The sequence below is a fragment of the Onychostoma macrolepis genome, chromosome 15 (assembly GCF_012432095.1).
Source record: "Onychostoma macrolepis isolate SWU-2019 chromosome 15, ASM1243209v1, whole genome shotgun sequence".
Taxonomy (NCBI): Eukaryota; Metazoa; Chordata; class Actinopteri; order Cypriniformes; family Cyprinidae; genus Onychostoma; species Onychostoma macrolepis.
Genome location: NC_081169.1, coordinates 14,703,695 through 14,721,269, shown reverse-complemented (window position 1 = coordinate 14,721,269; position 17,575 = coordinate 14,703,695). Strand labels below are relative to the sequence as shown.

At 39.8% G+C, this 17,575-nt stretch overlaps 2 long non-coding RNA genes across 2 annotated transcripts in view; both read right to left on the bottom strand.

Annotated features, from left to right (window-relative positions):
• The window catches only part of LOC131520699 (uncharacterized), a 79,904-nt gene that overhangs the window by 17,427 nt on the left and 44,902 nt on the right, over positions 1-17,575 (bottom strand). The gene's annotated exons all lie outside the window — the stretch shown is intronic.
• On the bottom strand, positions 2,893-13,740 carry LOC131520698 (uncharacterized). Its single transcript, XR_009266111.1, has 3 exons — positions 13,438-13,740; positions 13,256-13,307; positions 2,893-4,547 (listed from the first exon to the last, which is right to left on the bottom strand). It is a non-coding gene; the product is annotated as an uncharacterized LOC131520698 (long non-coding RNA).

Genomic DNA, 17,575 nt, shown 5'->3' with positions numbered 1-17,575 from the left:
TTGTTCATCATATGATCTAATTAAAAAGAAACAAACAGCAGGAAAATGGTTTTATGAGGCAGAAAATTCCAATCAAGGACTGTAATTTTTCGTTTTAAAGATTAGGCGGTTTTCTTTGAAAATCTGTTAATAATTCAATCTTTACAGTTTTACAAATAAACAGGTCCAGGACTATTAGATAATATCATGCATGCTGAATACTAGGCTATCAGAAAAGTTAATTGAATTCTCATTCTCTCACATTTCATCTAAGTACATTTTTAAAAGTAAATCGGAGTAAAAAAATTGTACAGAAATATACAGTTTGTGCAAAATAAGGTACAAAATAGCTCAAGCTTTTCCCTTTAACAAGACTTGCTTTTTTTGATCCGTTAGTTTTGACTAATCTGGGAAATCAGACAGTTTCTCCAAAAAAAATCTATAATAAAGTTTATAATAAAATAATAAAGTTTATCTATAAACGACTGGAAATGAATTGTCATTGAAACTAAATGAAATGTCTCCCACAGCTCATACAACAAATTGACAGAACTAAGACAAATACTATTTGCTTTGCCTTTCTCAAACGAAACTGATAATAATTATAATATAATCATTAGAATTATTATTTAAACTAAATTCAGTCCTGATATTTGAACTCAATTAAATTTGCCATTTCTGTTATTTAGAAAGAGCTGTGTTACATCAAATGTCTGATCCAGAGCCTCGCGTTGTACTGTGAAGTGATGCATTCATCTTGTAGACGTGGCAGGGCTCCAAGTCTGTTCAAAAGTGGCACTCTTAATTCAACATGGTAATGCATGTCCTGCATATTTGCTTGTTTAAAAGGAAAGTGTTGCTCGGCTTGGAATCCAATTCCACAGAACCTATTTCTGGAACTGGAAAGAGCCGTTATCTGCTATTTATAGCCAAGCACAGAAAACACATTCAGATTCCTCCTTGATACATGAAATCACACTGCAACATTTCACTTTAAATGAGGAAGAGTTACATCACTGTCTCGGACAAACACACAGCGACATTCAGCTCCAAAAATCACGCAGGCGTGACTTCCAACAGTTCGTAACACTTTCAGGTAAAACAGAGTGGCAGAATCGCAGTGTGCTTTTCACAGTGATTTAGCAGTATATTCCTATAGTGCTTAAATGAGAGATTTAAAGACAAACATTTCAACATTGTCTTTGTTTTCTCTCCATTTTCTGAGTATAAACCTCCATAACACTAAGAAAGTCATTGATGACAAATGAACAGCTCAAAACAAACAGATGAATAATCTCAGAGTGGAAAAAAAAAAACCCTCACCTCAGGCATGGCCATGTTCACAGAGAACACTGCTCTTCATTCAAAGTACCTGTAGGGTTTACACATGGCGATATTTTAAAATTCCCAACAGAAACGTGTCTGGAAAAGGGTAATGTTTGTGTGCACATCTAGAAATAGTTCCTAATCCTTTGTATGAACAGTGTTTGCAAATTCATAAAAAGACATAGTTGACAAAGTGACGTGGAAAAAAGAAAGAAAGCACAGGATCAAATCAAGACATACATTCTTAATTTTTATCACGCAGTGGGGTATAAAACTTCATAGACTAGGATTTATAATTGCATTTAAAATTGGGAATATCAGAGTATTGTGGGATTTTAAAAAGTAAAACTAAATTATGTGACACTAAATGATGAAATCTTTAATGTTCAAAAACTAATATTACTCTTAACTTGGATGAGCAAAATCTGAAATGATCACTTTCTTGTCAGTTTAACAAACTTTCACATGTAGCAGACAGATTGGGTATTTGCAGGAATGTTAAAATTTGCTGCAGGAAATAAACCTTAAAAAATGTCCTGAGAAATTACTTGGATACTTAAGTGAGACATTATGATTGTCGCTGCATTACATTAAAAAAAAAAAAAAAAAAAAAAAATCAAATCAAACCAAGTAGCAGTTGTAAACAAACGAAATAACTTGTGCTATTATATATATAGTATATAGCATATTATTTCAGTTATTACCAACTCATTTTAGTGGATGTATGAAGAGAGTTTCCATCAAGATTTCACAGATGATACTTATGTATGCAGGTATTAATTTATTTTCTTCAGTATTTTTAATCTTATATAAATGTATTAGGGAAAATGTGTCCTGTGGTCACCATTTATTTTAGTCAAAACATTTGAAACACCATTTTCCTTTGATAGTTAATTATTTTAAATTGTTCTGCAGTGCAACAAATTAATTTTAACAGTAGCAATATTCACTGTAAAACAATTCCACCTATTTCAATTTAAAAACGTTAGTTGCTGCCTTAAATTTGTCAGTATAATCAACTTGGTTGTAAAAGTCATTTCAACTTAAATAACATATAACTTATAAAAAAAAGTTGAAAATTGAGTTGCCATGACTTACAAATCATATCATTTTTTTTATAGTGTATCCTTGTCCCAATTAATAAGGTTATACAAAACGCCAAGAAGATGTGGAAAAAAATGTAGCACATCACACCGCAAGATACTGCCGATCCTCTTGATATGTCAACTACATGTGTTCAATCAGAGTAAACACAGCGCTAATTCATCCCATTAACAATGAATGTTACACAGACAACCGAACAAAACTCTTTTTGTCAAATGTTTTGTCTTTCTGTAAAATAAATGACACTCGGTTTGATATACTGATACTTTTAAGTGTGACCTATAAGTCACACCAAATACATTTTGGTAGCATGAACACAAGTGCAGTGCGACCATTAAATCATACAATCTTTAACAAACTGACATGACAAATCAGTATTCATAATAAGCATATGTCGTGCCTCTAAAGACCACTCTAAAGAAAAGCAGAGGAAACAATCTTGAGGAAGTGCAGCTGTTTAATAACTGGTTAACACCAACATCAGGCTGGGTCTAGCCGGAGAAGCCATTGATTAGGACATGCAGGCAGAAGAAACACTGTGTCCTAATATAAATAGCCTGTGCAAGAGCATGCCTACTGACAGATTAAAACATCTTTGAAGTCTGCCATACATCACTTGAAACTCCCATCTTGGTTTTAAAGCTAATACGCTTAAGTCTTCCAGCAGTCAAAGCTGCTCCTTCACGAAATTTTAATCCTGGCTTTGATGATTTGTTATGTACTGCAGGAGAGAAAAGGAGAAAAAAAACAGTTAAAGTTGTACTGAAACTTTTACAGACAGACAAGCTTTGTATCTGTATATAGAGACCTGACACGTGACTAGCTGACCACCATTTTCCTCAAGCCTGACACTCACAAATATGCTTAAAAACCCCACCTGAAAATAACATAGCACACTGTTATATAGTTTCTATAGCAACACACTGAAAATATCCTTGCTATTAAAGTGGCTAATAAATAATTAGAAATAGATACAGAGCGCTGTGGATTCCTGCTAACATGCAGGGGTCTTCAGAATTCACATAACAAACCAGTTGCTGAGGATCAAAGCAACATCAGTAATGATTAGTAAGGAAAAATGAGAAGCGGAGGATATTAAAACTAAATGAATGTGGCCGACAGCGTTATGGGTTTATTACCCCCGCTGAAAGAAAACAAAAGTGCCCTGGAATTGACCACAAACAAACAGAACGCATTAAACTAAAACAAAGATTGAAAACTCGAGTCAGCGCAAATGCAAAACAGCCCATTATCCTTGTTATTGCTTAAATAAATATGCTGTTTAAAAAAGTCATAATTGCTGAACGTTGAGGGATGAAGGTGTCCAAGCAACCTAACAAACTTTTTGTGAAATGTTTTGCGAAATAGAAAGACATTCATCAGTTTTTAAATGTCTGAATGCATTTTAGAGACTCTGTGTATGTGGTCCATCAGCATAATTACATTTAGAAAATAAACTATTGATTTATTCAGACTGGCAATTTTCTTTTGTTATAATTGCTGTTAACTGATCTAAAATATGTCTTGATGTGTGTCCAAACATGTTTTATATTTTAAAGCTTCTTTAAATACCTTCAAAGGAGACGATGATTTTGAAGCAGGAAGCTCCATTTAAATTTGAAATGGATAGTATTGCTAAAGCCTGCACGAAAACAAGCCCTTCCCCCATGGCTTTTGGCCCGCTGTCCCCGTTAACCTGCCTTCACTCATCCTTGTGTGCCGAGAAAACAAAGAAGCCGCAGAAAGCCGAAGCATTTCATCGTTTATTTCTTTTACATTCATTTTAATTTGTGTTTTGCAGATTTAATACAATCAAGACAAAGTCAGGAGATTTGACACCAGCGCCAGAGCCACGGCAGAGAGCGGGGAGCCAGCAACTGGAAGTGTTTTCGGAAGGTGAGAGAGGGAGACTCGGGCCCCCACATCCAGCCCCTACGGGGGGTTTATTACAGTCAGACGGGCATTTCGTGCCTGCACAGGGTCAGCAGGTTTGTGCGGAAAAGCCTCCTTGGGGTCTGATAATGTAACAGCCATTTGCTACGCCATTGTGGAAGTGTTTTCTTGAACTTGCGGAGCCTAAACTCACTGACTCGAAGTCCGTGTCTGACATGGAGGAGGCTGTTAGATTTACATATCATCTGAAAACATACAAGGTTTCGATGCATAACGATTAAACAAAAGCATGTTATATTCAAAACAAAAGGACTGTAAATTACAGACACAAACAGACAAAGGGCTTATTATCACTCCAGGTCTTAAACTGACAAACGCAGGGAGGTGTCGCTCACGGTGGTCTGAAAAAGCAACAGCTTTCAAACATACGGGATATCTTGAGCCTGTCAATAAAGTTCTAAATAAGGAACATCAGTGAGGCACCAATATAAAGGCAGTTACATTTACTGGATGCTCCTAAAAATATTAGTCAGACAAAAATTTGTGCTGAGCCCTGGAAGGAAGGCCGCGCCAATCGTGGATTTAGAGTTTGGAGCCGATTTCTTCACAAATCAATGGGGTGCGGTCACTCGCTCACATGAAAACATTCACACACGAACACACTCGCGTACACAACAGCATTCACACGTTCGCTTACCCAGAAACACTGACGCTTCATAATACAATAAGTAGGCCAAAAGCCATGCGAGGATAGGATTCGGAGAGTGTGCGAATAAAACATAAATGACAGCAGGAGGGAAACTGAGTGGGAGAGAATGAGACAGACAGACAGAGACTAAGAAAAAGGGCAGCGTGTGCACACATACACAAAAAAGAGGGAATCAGGCTCATTCTATTTTGGTTGCTGTCAGCTCGAGGATAATCTGCAGAGGCTTTCCTGACTGAGATGGCAGACTAAGAGCAGGCTTAGTCCCTGAGCCATCTCACCATTCCCCTCACACACATCTTCACCGCGACCTGCAACTGCACTTTAAACCTCAAACACACACACACACACCTCCGCCGATGACGACAAACCTGAGATTTGTGTCTTTAAAAATATAAAAATGCTGAAGATGAAAATAGCTATTCAAAAAGGGGATACCGGGGCTAACTGTCACAGGGAGAAGTTATACAATCAAACAGTAAAAATGAGATTTGGCATTAAAAATACAATAAAAAAAGTGGTTTCCAACATCACCAACCATTTCCAACCATACTAATTAAAATTACTTATTTTTATTCAGACAATAACCATATTGTAATATTGTTGGATCAACAAGTGAATACCAAGTGTTAGCTATATAATAGAAAAATATTTTGAAAATATTTACGTGTCTATATAAACATAACATATTCTTCTGAAATATATTCATGCATGTGTGTGTATTTATATATACATAATAAATGTGACCCTGGACCACTAAACCAGTCTTAAGTGTCAATTTTTCGATTTTCGAAGCTGAATAAATAAGCTTTCCATTGATGTATGGTTTGTTAGGATCGGACAATATTTGGCCGAGATACAACTATTTGAAAATCTGGAATCTGAGGGTGCAAAAAAATCTAAATATTGAGAAAATCGCCTTTAAAGTTGTCCAAATGAAGTTATTAGCAATGCATATTACTAATCAAAAATGAAGTTTTTATACATTTACGGTAAGAAATTTACAAAATATCTTCATGGAACAAAATATCTTTACTTAATATCCTAATGATTTTTGGCATAAAAGAAAAATGGATCATTTTGACCCATACAATGTATTTTTGGCTATTGCTACAAATATACCCCAGCGACAGGTTTTGTGGTCCAGGGTCACAAATATACACATCACACATACATATATTATGTAAACAAAAATCTTTATTTTGGATGCGATTAATATATAAAAAGCTGTAGCTTTCCTGGGCAATATTAGAAGAGATGTTCAAAAGACTGTCTGTATGTGTCTAAACAGAAGCTGATTTTCAAAAATAAACCACCCTGAAGTGAAAAGCATGACAACTAACCCGTCTTCTTTAAAGCTTATTTAAAATGTTAAACTCATCATTAGGGCAATGTTTGAAAAGGCAGTCAACGTAAAGTCTAGAAATTTCAAACCTCACTAAAAAGCTTTTTTTTTTTATATATCAGTATTTTTGGGTTGCATTGGTTTTCTTAACATCAGGACTAGCCAGCACTGTGTATTATGTTGTCCTGGAGGTTGAGGAAAGGAGAAGACGTGCTGTCCATCCAAAGCAGGCATCTCTGGATGCACGTCTGACATGTTTTCTAAGCAGAGGACAGGAAGGACAGTCTGAGGCCGATGGCTCACACCCAGCCTGCCCTCTGTCTCTCTGTTCAGGTTAGTCAATATTCACAAACACAGACAGTGACAGTCTGCCTCCACAGCACCCACATTTCAACAACGCCGCCGTATCAATCCTGCAGCTGTCTAAAGAAAATATGCATGTCATAATTTATTTAATTTTTTAATTAAAGAAAAGTAAATTAAATTAAAACAAAATTGAACATGCTCAAGACAAATTCAAAAAGCCTCTTGACAATAAATGAAGTCGAATCAAAAAAGTTCCTACATGACGGACATTTTAATTTCACATTCAAACATGTACAAATTTTGGCAGGTGTCTGAAACCACATTTAATTAAACATAATATAGCATAACATAATATAATATAATATCCTTCATACATTTTTGATTAAATGCATTTTAAAAATATCTAAAACATCCATTTATTAAACAACACGGCTTCAATATAGCATCAATAAACAAAAAAAAATCTCCCTTGTTAATCTTTAATAAACTCTGAAATAAAAAAAAATGCAAGTAGACAAACAAAAACAACAGTTTATGATAACAATAACAATAATCAAATAATAATGAGAGATTACTTTGGCATGCGAATAATGATCTGATAAGCCATTTGAACATCTGTTATCAATATTCTGGCCATAGTAGCATAGCAGATCCAATCCTATAAGGTTATGTGAAGCTGACGCCAAACTAATTCAACATCAAATGAGATTGAGATACGAGAGGCTGAACTGCGTCCTGAAACAACAAAATAACAAAAAGCGTCTCATGCTCTGCCAAACACCATAATACGTGGGCATGATCGCACTGCAGAAAAGAATTAATACGTTTGACAGTTGAACACGTTTATAATATGCGTAGACTTCCAGTGTGAATGAAGGCTTTGTGTGACATGTGCCATATAATTGGGGAGGCTTTAGGATACAGCTCTGGCAATCTGTAATACCCGTTACCAATGAGCATTGCCCTTTACAGCACTGGGGCCATTATTTCCTCAAGGTGCTTGTGGAAGTGTGAGAAACATGATTTGAATGTTCCTTTGTGCCTCATTTGACGGCAGGACACACACACACACACACATGCGCATGCAGCGCTGATGATGACAGAGTGAGAGACAGAGCTGCCACCATGCTTTTCTCGGCACTCGGAGACCTGGCCACTAGCTGCCCCTGGCAAATCGCTGAGAAACAAACGTCAACCACTGTCATGCAAATCGCACTGACAACAGTCACCACAGCGACACAATTCCTGGCTCCCGAGGGAACAGGGCCACAGCCAAAAGAGACAATGTTTATTAATGACAAATTAATCAGTCACCGAGCGTGATTATGGAGAGAATTACATACACAGAGGTGAAGATTGATTATCACGCTTAGAAATTCTGATTGAGTGCAAAATTAAAAGTAATAAATGACAGTTTGTTTATTTCACCCCAATTTATCAAAAGTTTGGGGTTGGTAAGATTTTCATTTTTTTTTTTTTTTTGCAAGAAATTAATACTTTCATTCAGCAAGGATGCATTAAATTGATCAAAATGTATTTCTATATCAAATAAAAGTCATAAGCAGCACTGTTTTCAACACTGATAATAAGAAATGTTTCTTGAGCCGCAAATCGGCATATCAAAATGATTTCTGAAGCATCGTGTGACACTAAAGACTGGAGTAATGACTGTTGATCACAGGAATAAATTACATTTTAAAACATTCAAATAGAAAACTGTTTTACTGTATTTTTATTCAAATAAATGCAGCCTTGGTGAGGAATAAGAAACCTCTTTCATTTAATTAAAGAAATGTCATTTAAAAATCTTGTAGTGGTAAATGGTAGTGTTTTATTGATTATATCAGTTACGATAGGGCATTTCACTAATAACATTACTCAGAAAGTTCAGATCAGATCAACAAATCAACTGCATCATTTTGGCAACCTTATGTACAGCTGCTACAGATTAATGTCCTTCCATTTTTAGAAATCACTAGATTTGTTCCCCATCCACTTCTAGAGCAATAATCAAATTTTAAGGGCTTGTCATTTTGTGTTGTTTGGTCACAGTGTAAAAAAAAAAAAATACAAAAACGATGTCGGCAGTTGAGTGCAACTGGAAAGCAGTAATCCTAAAATGGCTTGAATGTGTTACATCACCTCATTAATATTCATGACCCAGGTAAATAGTGTCCCACTCATTTTTCAGATCTTTCCTTTGAGTACCAATTTTTGAACAACTGATTAAACTATGGATATGAATGCAACAGGTAATCTCACACTATTAGGCACCACAGCGTTTGAGTTCAGTAAGGCCCAGTGAGATGAGGCAGAACAGGTCCGACCCAGCAGCACATTCCCACAGTAACTAAGGGGATTTCCAGGCTGTCTCCATATGAACCAACTGACCTGAGTGCAGTGAAAGGAATACTGTTCTGCTCGGTGAGCTCCACGGACAGTCCGGGACAGAGGATGAGAGGGCTGACCTATCCGTGCATTCCTGAACTGGGCAGGGCCGAGTGAAAGAGAAAGGCTTGTTGATATACACTGGTGACATTTCCCCGCTGGCTTAATTAGGTTAGGCCTGTGAGCTGATTAATCTTCCTATGCCTGTGCTGGTAATCCTTAAGCTGCTCTAACTTGTACTGAGGTCCGAGAAGCCAGCTTGCCTGTCTGTCTGCGCAAATGGCCATGCAGACAGCAAACTCTCTCGATGCTTATTATGAAAGAAAGCAGCTGAGCCTGCTTTGGACCAATGTAGATGCAGCCATTCTCCATCATACAGTGTGTACATACATAGTGATTAAACGATATGGACCAGTGCTGATACCTGTGAGATATAATGCAATATAATACTGAAACACACAATAAGTAGCTTTTTTAAAGTTATTTTACAAAGTCTTTAGCAAATACTCAATAAAATAACTGAAATAGGGCTGTTGGTTGATTTTGGAATTGACACAGGAGAGAACCTATAGTTCTAAGTTGCTTTGGATAAAATCATCTTTTAAATGTACTACTTCTGTTCATCAAAAAGCATAGGGCAGTCAGCCGATGCCGATAATGTCAAAATGGACAAATATCAGTCGGTTATTCAGACCGGCTGATATATCATTACTATGATTGCTCTCTGACTACACACACACAGCTGTGCTCTTCTGCATCATTAAAAAGTGCACTAGCTGTAGCCTACCCTTGTCCCGAGGGAAAAAGTATTCTGGAATGTTGCATGTGGATGAAGGTATGACAGACACACACATGATCATCTACTGCGTGTTCGCATAAGAATCACTAAAATGCATCCTTCACTTTTGACTATACATGTGCATTCAGTCTGCCCGCTTACTCCAGAGAGTCCATTAGAATAATGAAGAGCATGGACAAGCACATACCTTCTCCATGTGACTGCTCAGTAGGCAGACATTCAGCCTCAACCTCCCTTACATTATAGGTCAATACCAATGAACACTGTAGAAGCATGATTTTAGGTCTCAGGATAGAATTTGGATCAATTTATCCTTCCATTTTTATGCCAACCAAATACTGAGCAACATCACCTGTGGGCATGGAAAATATTGTTGCTTCTGACAGACAACGTGCTTTCCACACCATCTTGCCATGATTTATTTAAAAAAAATCTATGAATACTGTGATAAACAATCGCACTAGCATGTGGTCACCATCATGAGTCCGGACTCTTTTCCATGAGAACCCAATCAGAGTGATCGGTGTTGGTTGGTTGTAGAAGGAATAGTCACTATACTAACCAACATAACTTTGTAGTTCAATACTAAGTAATACTCTCTTTTCATCAAACAGGCTGCCTTTGCACTAATTTTAGACTTGAGGTACTTTAGCATTTCAGAAGGACGTTTACTGACACTCCTATGGCGGACCGGGGCAAATCTTTCACCGTGGTAGGTGGGACGATGGATATGAAGCCTCAGCAGATCAAATGGACCCGACTGGATGGATCTGTCTGGAAGTGTGTCATTTGGCTCGGTGCTGCTTAGCCATGGGCGTCACCCACCCTGGCGCTGTCTAACACTCCACCTGCACAACCTTCCTCACTGCGGCAGCCTTTGTTCTAAGCCAGTAAACCTGTCGCAGTCCGCCTTAAACGTGATTGTATGGCTTCCTCCATGTTCACCGGTCCACCTTAAAAGTGGGCCAGGCTCGGGGAGGCTGTCCCAGTGCCAGTGGAGTGCAACGTGAGCGCAGAGAGACAGGAGTGAACAATAGAGCTGCAGCCTAGACGCCAGAGCACAGCATTGCAGAGACTGGGGTAAAGCCAGCATTATGCCATGCTATGGGGGACCGGCTACTACAAGCCATTCATTTTCATTTGGAAAGCCTCAGAAATGTGTGCGAGAGCTTGACGATTTCCATTGGAAATTCAGCAAGCAATCTAAGCAGAGTGTACCAGACAAATCCTCTTAGAGAGCAAGAGCATGGCTACCTGGACATGCACCAAGACAAAGTGCTACGCTGCTGGCTAGCAAAAACCGTCACACCTCAAACCCCAAAGCGTTTGATGTCTTCAACAGGAGCGACAGGGTTTGTGATGAAGAGAGTTTTCTTTGAATGCGACATTGGGTACCGATAGATAGAGAGAGGTAGGGAGACAGCCTGTGGGTGTAATGGTGGGTAGAGAGAGAAAGACAGACAGGGATGTGGGTGTGATGGCACCATGCATTATACGTACGATGCAGCGGCTGATGCCTTAAACGAGGCAATGCACCGTCCATGAACTGTGGGCAAGCCTTTATCTCATTAAGCAGCCTCTCACTGTCTCTCTAAATGCCAAAAAAAGGTCTTAGACTGTAAAGGTGTTTGTGTAGAGACTGCAATAAATACTCTCTGGCCTCATTTTGCGTCATTCCTTTGTTGAAATGTTGCCGCAATGCCATTTCAAACAGCAGTCAGACGTGCCACAATAGTGGATAAATGGTCCACTAACACACTACGGAAATGGAACGAACCACGAAGGAGCGTAGGTGAACTCTCGACAACCCCATCTCTCTCATAACACAATGTTTTTCACCAAATTTAATTAATTGGTTGTAGGGGTGATGTCCTCCAGTTGCACATCTTTAAGGTCCAGTGCCTTAAGGGATATACATCTAGGTTAGCCAGCAACCAAAAATGTAAGGCCCTGTTAGCACTTGCATACCACAGTAGCCAAGCTACATGCTAAAGCCACGTCACATAGCATGAGGGACTTACACACACAAACACACATGACTCAGCACACATTAAAAAGATGACGTTCACATCTACAAAGTGAGCAGTTGAGGGCTCTCTGAGGTCAAACACAAGTGTACCGAGCCTTTAGCATGACGCTCTCCATAGTACTTTGTGCTGCTCTCAAATGAAGAAATGTGAAATTAAATGTGAATAAATCTAAGATATGGTGGGATAGTGTAACACCATAATTTACTCCCCCTCAAATCGTTCCAGACCTATTTGACTTTCTTCTGTGGGACACAAATGAAGATATTTTGAAAAATGTCTTGGTTACCATTGACTTCCACTGAATGGAGAGTCATTTCTCAAAATATCCTCTTTTGTGTTCCACACAAAAATCATACAGACTTAGAACAACGTAAGAGTGACTAAATGATGACAGAGTTTTCATTTTATCACTTTAACATGCATTCAAGGCCTGGCAGCATTTGAAATTAAACTCAAGAAATGCAAAGGAATCAGATTTCCTCTTTCTAACCATATCTCTCCAACAATGAACCCTCAGCTGATCCTACCCACTAGCACATCACATGACCTGTATGCCGGCATTTCTTCAATGCGCGCCCTCCCTATGCACACTGTCCCTTTATACACACGGCTAGCTGCTTCCTCTCTCCTCTGACAGTTGCGCTACACTGTTGACTAAAATGTCTTTGTTTCCGACGCCGGCGGGCTGATGACAGAGCGCCCCTCTCAGCTCCCAAGAACCTAACCCGTGCACATAACAGGAAAACGTCACAAGTTAGGGTCTCAGGGATTGTGAGAGGCACATTTGCAGACCGACTGCCAACCTGTAACAAAATTCGAGCACACTGATGTGTTCCACAGCAATAAAAATTGAAAAAATATATGGCTATAAAAGGCCCATCTACTCATAGCTTTTTGTGCATCCCCCAATCGCCCCGACACTTGTTTGTCTGTCTGACACAACAAGTGCAACCTTCAGTTAGACACAACATTGACCCATCTATCCCTCCCCCAACAAGCTCGATCCCACTCTTTCCCTAACACCCCCACTCAGTCTCTAACATCGAACAATACGGCCACTTTGAAAAAATGCCCATGGCTCCAGGTAAACTCTCCACTAGCTCTTGTCTCGCTCTCACAAGCATTCAACGCTAATCATAAAAAGCTCTCAGTCTAGTCGCTGTGACTTACTACTGGCATCCCCGACGTACATCACTGGTTAAAGCACTGAACTGTAACATTACCTAAACCATGAAGTGTTAATAAAAGATAATACAATAAAATTTAGCTTGCTGCTAACTGGCAAGCCCAATACAAGCAGCTTCAGACAAAGGTAATGAAGACACTAACAGATGCTACAGCTGTGGGTGGGGAGAAGCAGAAAATGGTTTTAAACTCACCCTGGCGCGAGGATGAGGATGAGTATGAAGCCGATCACAGTTCTCTCGCAGCCTGCTCGACAAAGAAAGTGGGTGAGAGAGAGAAAGAAAGAGAGAGAGAAATCTCAGATTTCAACTTTTGTTGCTAGACCTGCTGACAAAATCATGCAGATTTGATAGGCTAGAAAAAGGGAGAGTCATACGGTCATGTTGACTGGAAGGCTGTTCGGGTGAAACGAAAGAGGAAGAATGAAAGAGAGGAGAGCTGGACAAGAGGCGAGATGGATGGATGTTAATATCAAAGCAAAGGTCCGTACATCCATATTACAGCTTGCCGACAAAAGCCGCAGAGGTGGAAAGCGTGCCGATGAGAAAAAGCCGAAGGGTGGTGTGATGGCACTGAGGATGAGAGACAGTCCGAGCAGCAGCCAGGGCCACACCACCAGCAAATCATGCCAGTCTGCTGGATCTCAGGAGAGGAGGGGGTGAACACACACACACACACACACACAGCACAGCACAGAGACTCTCACTCATTCACTTCACCTCACTTATCCAGCGCTGCTCAGCCGCGGCAACTTCGTTCGTGCGTATATCCCTATTCCAGGTCTGGCTCGATTGGGTGATGGAAAACAGGCAGCCTGCCGCTGCCAAAAACCCTGGGCTACGTCCCGCCGAAAGAGCACATCTGAGACGCAGCAAATGCATCAATGCACCGCGTTACTGGCTCTCCACTCTCGCTAGCTTGCTCTCTCCACACCCCCTTCTTCTCTTTCACTCTCCGTATCTGTCTTACATTTCATTTTCTCCCTCCCTCGCCATCTCTCTCGCTCTCGCTCGCTTTCTCTCTCCCAGGACACACACATGCACACTCTTCCTCTCTCTCAGAGTCGAGCAGACTGAGATGCATGCAAAATTGGAAAGAGGAGGGGGAAAACGTAGAAGCGTGACACCCCTGGTCCCTCTTTCCCTCTTTATAAATCCATGTTGAAAAAAGTTGTAGAAAAGGGGGGAAAACAGAGAAATATCATCCATTAATTTGCTCGCACAGCTGTGATCATTTAAAGCCAGAGGCCCACTTCTCCGCAGTATCAACCCAAAGGGGGGAGGATGTTGGTGGAGAACGAGAAATAGTGTAGAAAAAGGGATAGACTTTCACGCTTCTTGATTTTTTTTGTCATTTTTAGTTCATAGCTTGTAAAATATTTTGGTATTCACAATGACACTGACATTCTAGAAGTTCTCTATCACATGCCTGGCATCATAAACACTATCCTTTAAAAAGAGAATGAAAGTGAGGGAGAAAAACAGAGAGAGAGAGAGGCCCTAGAAACACAGCTACATGATGTGCTTGGCTTATAGAGGCTACATTTAATCTCCACTGGCTCCCCCAGGCTTGGGTAGAGCGAGGGGGGAGAGCGGCCCGAGCTGATGGGGGAGGGACAAACTGAGCAGGCAGGGAGTTAGCGACGGACAACAGCACATGGGATCAAATCAGCGACCGGAGCGGAGAAAAAGCAAACCGGCACCACACTGCCCTCTTCCTCTCTTTCCTTCACTTGCTTCATGATCTCGTAGTCTCTGGCTAATCTCTAGGTGTCACATGTAGATTGACCATTATATCCTCTCTGATGCTGACGGGACATGCATGTAAGCGTTTTGGCGGTAAAAACGGGGATGCTATCCCTTTTACATTTCCCCCTCGGCTCCATGGCCCCCACCAATGCTATCCTCATTTATCACCCTCTTTCGTCCAGATACAGCAAGCCATCAGTGAGGTGCTAATATTAGACCGCCTTTGACTGCGCCGGCTGCCGCCTAGAGCCTATAGCGAGCAGACACGCGCACATGCATATATACGTGCACCCAATTACATATGCATGCTAAAGACCTAGAAAAGCATATTAAAGCATATTTGCTGCATGGTGGGTAAGTGCATGGAAATCTACATTCAAGACAATGCCATGTGACAAAATAGTTGGTCTGACTGACAGCTGTCCGCTACTCCCTGCGACGACGCAAAGGTTTCTGGGAAATAAAACAAATATGCTGTGAGTTTCCAGGTATTTAGCATGCATGTATAATTGTGTGCATGTATATACCGTGCCTGCTTATTACATTGGATATTCAGTGTAACATCTCAGCTCTTTAAATCCCTCACAGCTTGCTTGTAAAAATATCCAAGTAGTTAAAATTATACTGAATGAGATCAGCACTTGTTCACTGTGTGGGCCTTGGAACAACCAGACAATTGTGATTTTTTTTTTATTTCAAGAGGATATGGCTTTTTTTTTCCCTGAGGCAATCCACAAACTGTTTATGAGCCCACCCCGGCAAAATTGTAGAGTATTTCAAACACTGAATCCAGCCATTCCTGCTGTAGAGACTGCTAAGTGCTCACTGTAAGATTATGACTTCAGCTATGTTTAGCAGACGTGTCTCCAGAGAAGTAAAATATAAGGCCATTAGCAAAGCGGTGTAATTATAGTGCTTCATACCTTGCATAACAAACATTGTGGTTGAAGTTCTAATGAGGACTTTGAGCGAGGGAAGAGGCACTTCTTTAGGACCCAAATAAACCCTTGATTTAGTGATACTTATAATACGTGACTACAATAATACTCATTACGTACTATCAAATGGAGTAATTACGTAGTATATCAAGACCCCATAAAATTAAAATGAGAGTTTAGTGGCTTTTAGTCTGTATGTGCTATCTTTGAGTCTACAAAGTTAGCGTAATCCTAAACATCTTTCTCTTATGGTAAAATGGAGCAAAAATATTGATGACTCATCCTGCACTACACACATTTTTGTCCAATCAAATGCTCTCTCTCAGAATGCCCCTCGCCCAATAACATCCACCACTGACCAGCAAGTTGCAAATCATGCTCATGGCTGACTTACATGAAGTCTAATGGCTGTTTAAAAAAAAAAAAAAAAAAATTATATGTCCTACTCGAATTTTCAGTTTAAAAAAAGAAATGGATCAATATAAAAGACCTTGATCATATTTTAAGTATTCTTTGCACTGAGAGCATATTCTTTAGTGCCTTGTATAGTCTCACAATTACCAAATGCAAAAGGCAAAATGATATTAAGCTGACGAGGCAAACACAAAGCATTTTATTAAGTTAAACCTGTGTATTTTCTAGAATGTCGGCACAAGAGCATGTCCGTAAAGCATTCAGAGCGCTTTCATAATAGAAGAGAGAGCGAAGGAACATTTGTGAATGCCTCAGAGCGCGAGCGGCGAGCTGAAAAAGCCGTTTGTTTGTCACAGCTCTTTCCCTTTGGCAGCGATTAGCAAGGAGAGGTGCAGGGAGCTACAAACCTCTGTGCTCTGGACCCTCTCTGTTCTCTGATCTGCTTTGGATTCGAGCTTCAAGGCTGACATTACGCAGCACACAGACCCTCCTGGCCGACTAACGGCACACACAAAAGAGACACGTTATCACAGTTGTATTGCCGCAGAGATATACGGAAAAAGAAATTAACGGGAAGATGGGAAATAAAGCAACATCAAAGATTACATTTTCAGATTATAAACCCTGGAAGGGGTCTTAGAATCAGATGCTAACAATGTACAGCTGTTTGTTTCAGTGTGTGTGTGTGTGTGTGGCAGTGAAAAGCTGCACCATTGGGGGGCAGCCTTTTGCTCCAGAACTCCAGCAGTGGCTGTGAGGGAGGGATCACATGAAATCTCCAGCCAGTGAGATCTACAGTGAAGATAACATCTCACTCAATCTTGCTCAAGCTTTGTGCGCTGAGCATATATATGCATTATGGTGCTCTTAGCATCCTATTACAGGAGAGCAAAAATAAAGTTAATGTACAGCTTCTGCTAACAGACAAAACTAAAAAAATATATACGGCTGTGTTGTTTAGACATTTTAAACCTACTATTATTTCTCATTAATGTTTGCTTGCAATCATTAATATCTGCTTGCTGATGAATATTTAATTAAGAGATTGTGTTGTTTTGCAAACTCATATTATCTTGCTGAAAAGCAGCTAATATGGCAATTATTTGTTTGTATTTTTCTTAAAGTGTGATCTGTCTTTTTAACTGGTGTGAGATGATGACAGGTCCGGCAGTAGCACGGGCATTAATAGAAACAGCCAAATCTATTTCAGCCTCCATTGTTCGGGGATCAGAGGTGATGTACAGTGCTTTATTCTCGCTCCAGAAAATGGAGCATGCTGCTATCATCTAAAGTGTGCTTTTAAGCATGACATATTTACTTGACTGTAAATACAAACTTTAGTCATCATCTGAGAGTTTCTTCTTCAGTAAAACTGAGGACTAAGCTCCATCCATCAACCTCAAGATTAAAGCAA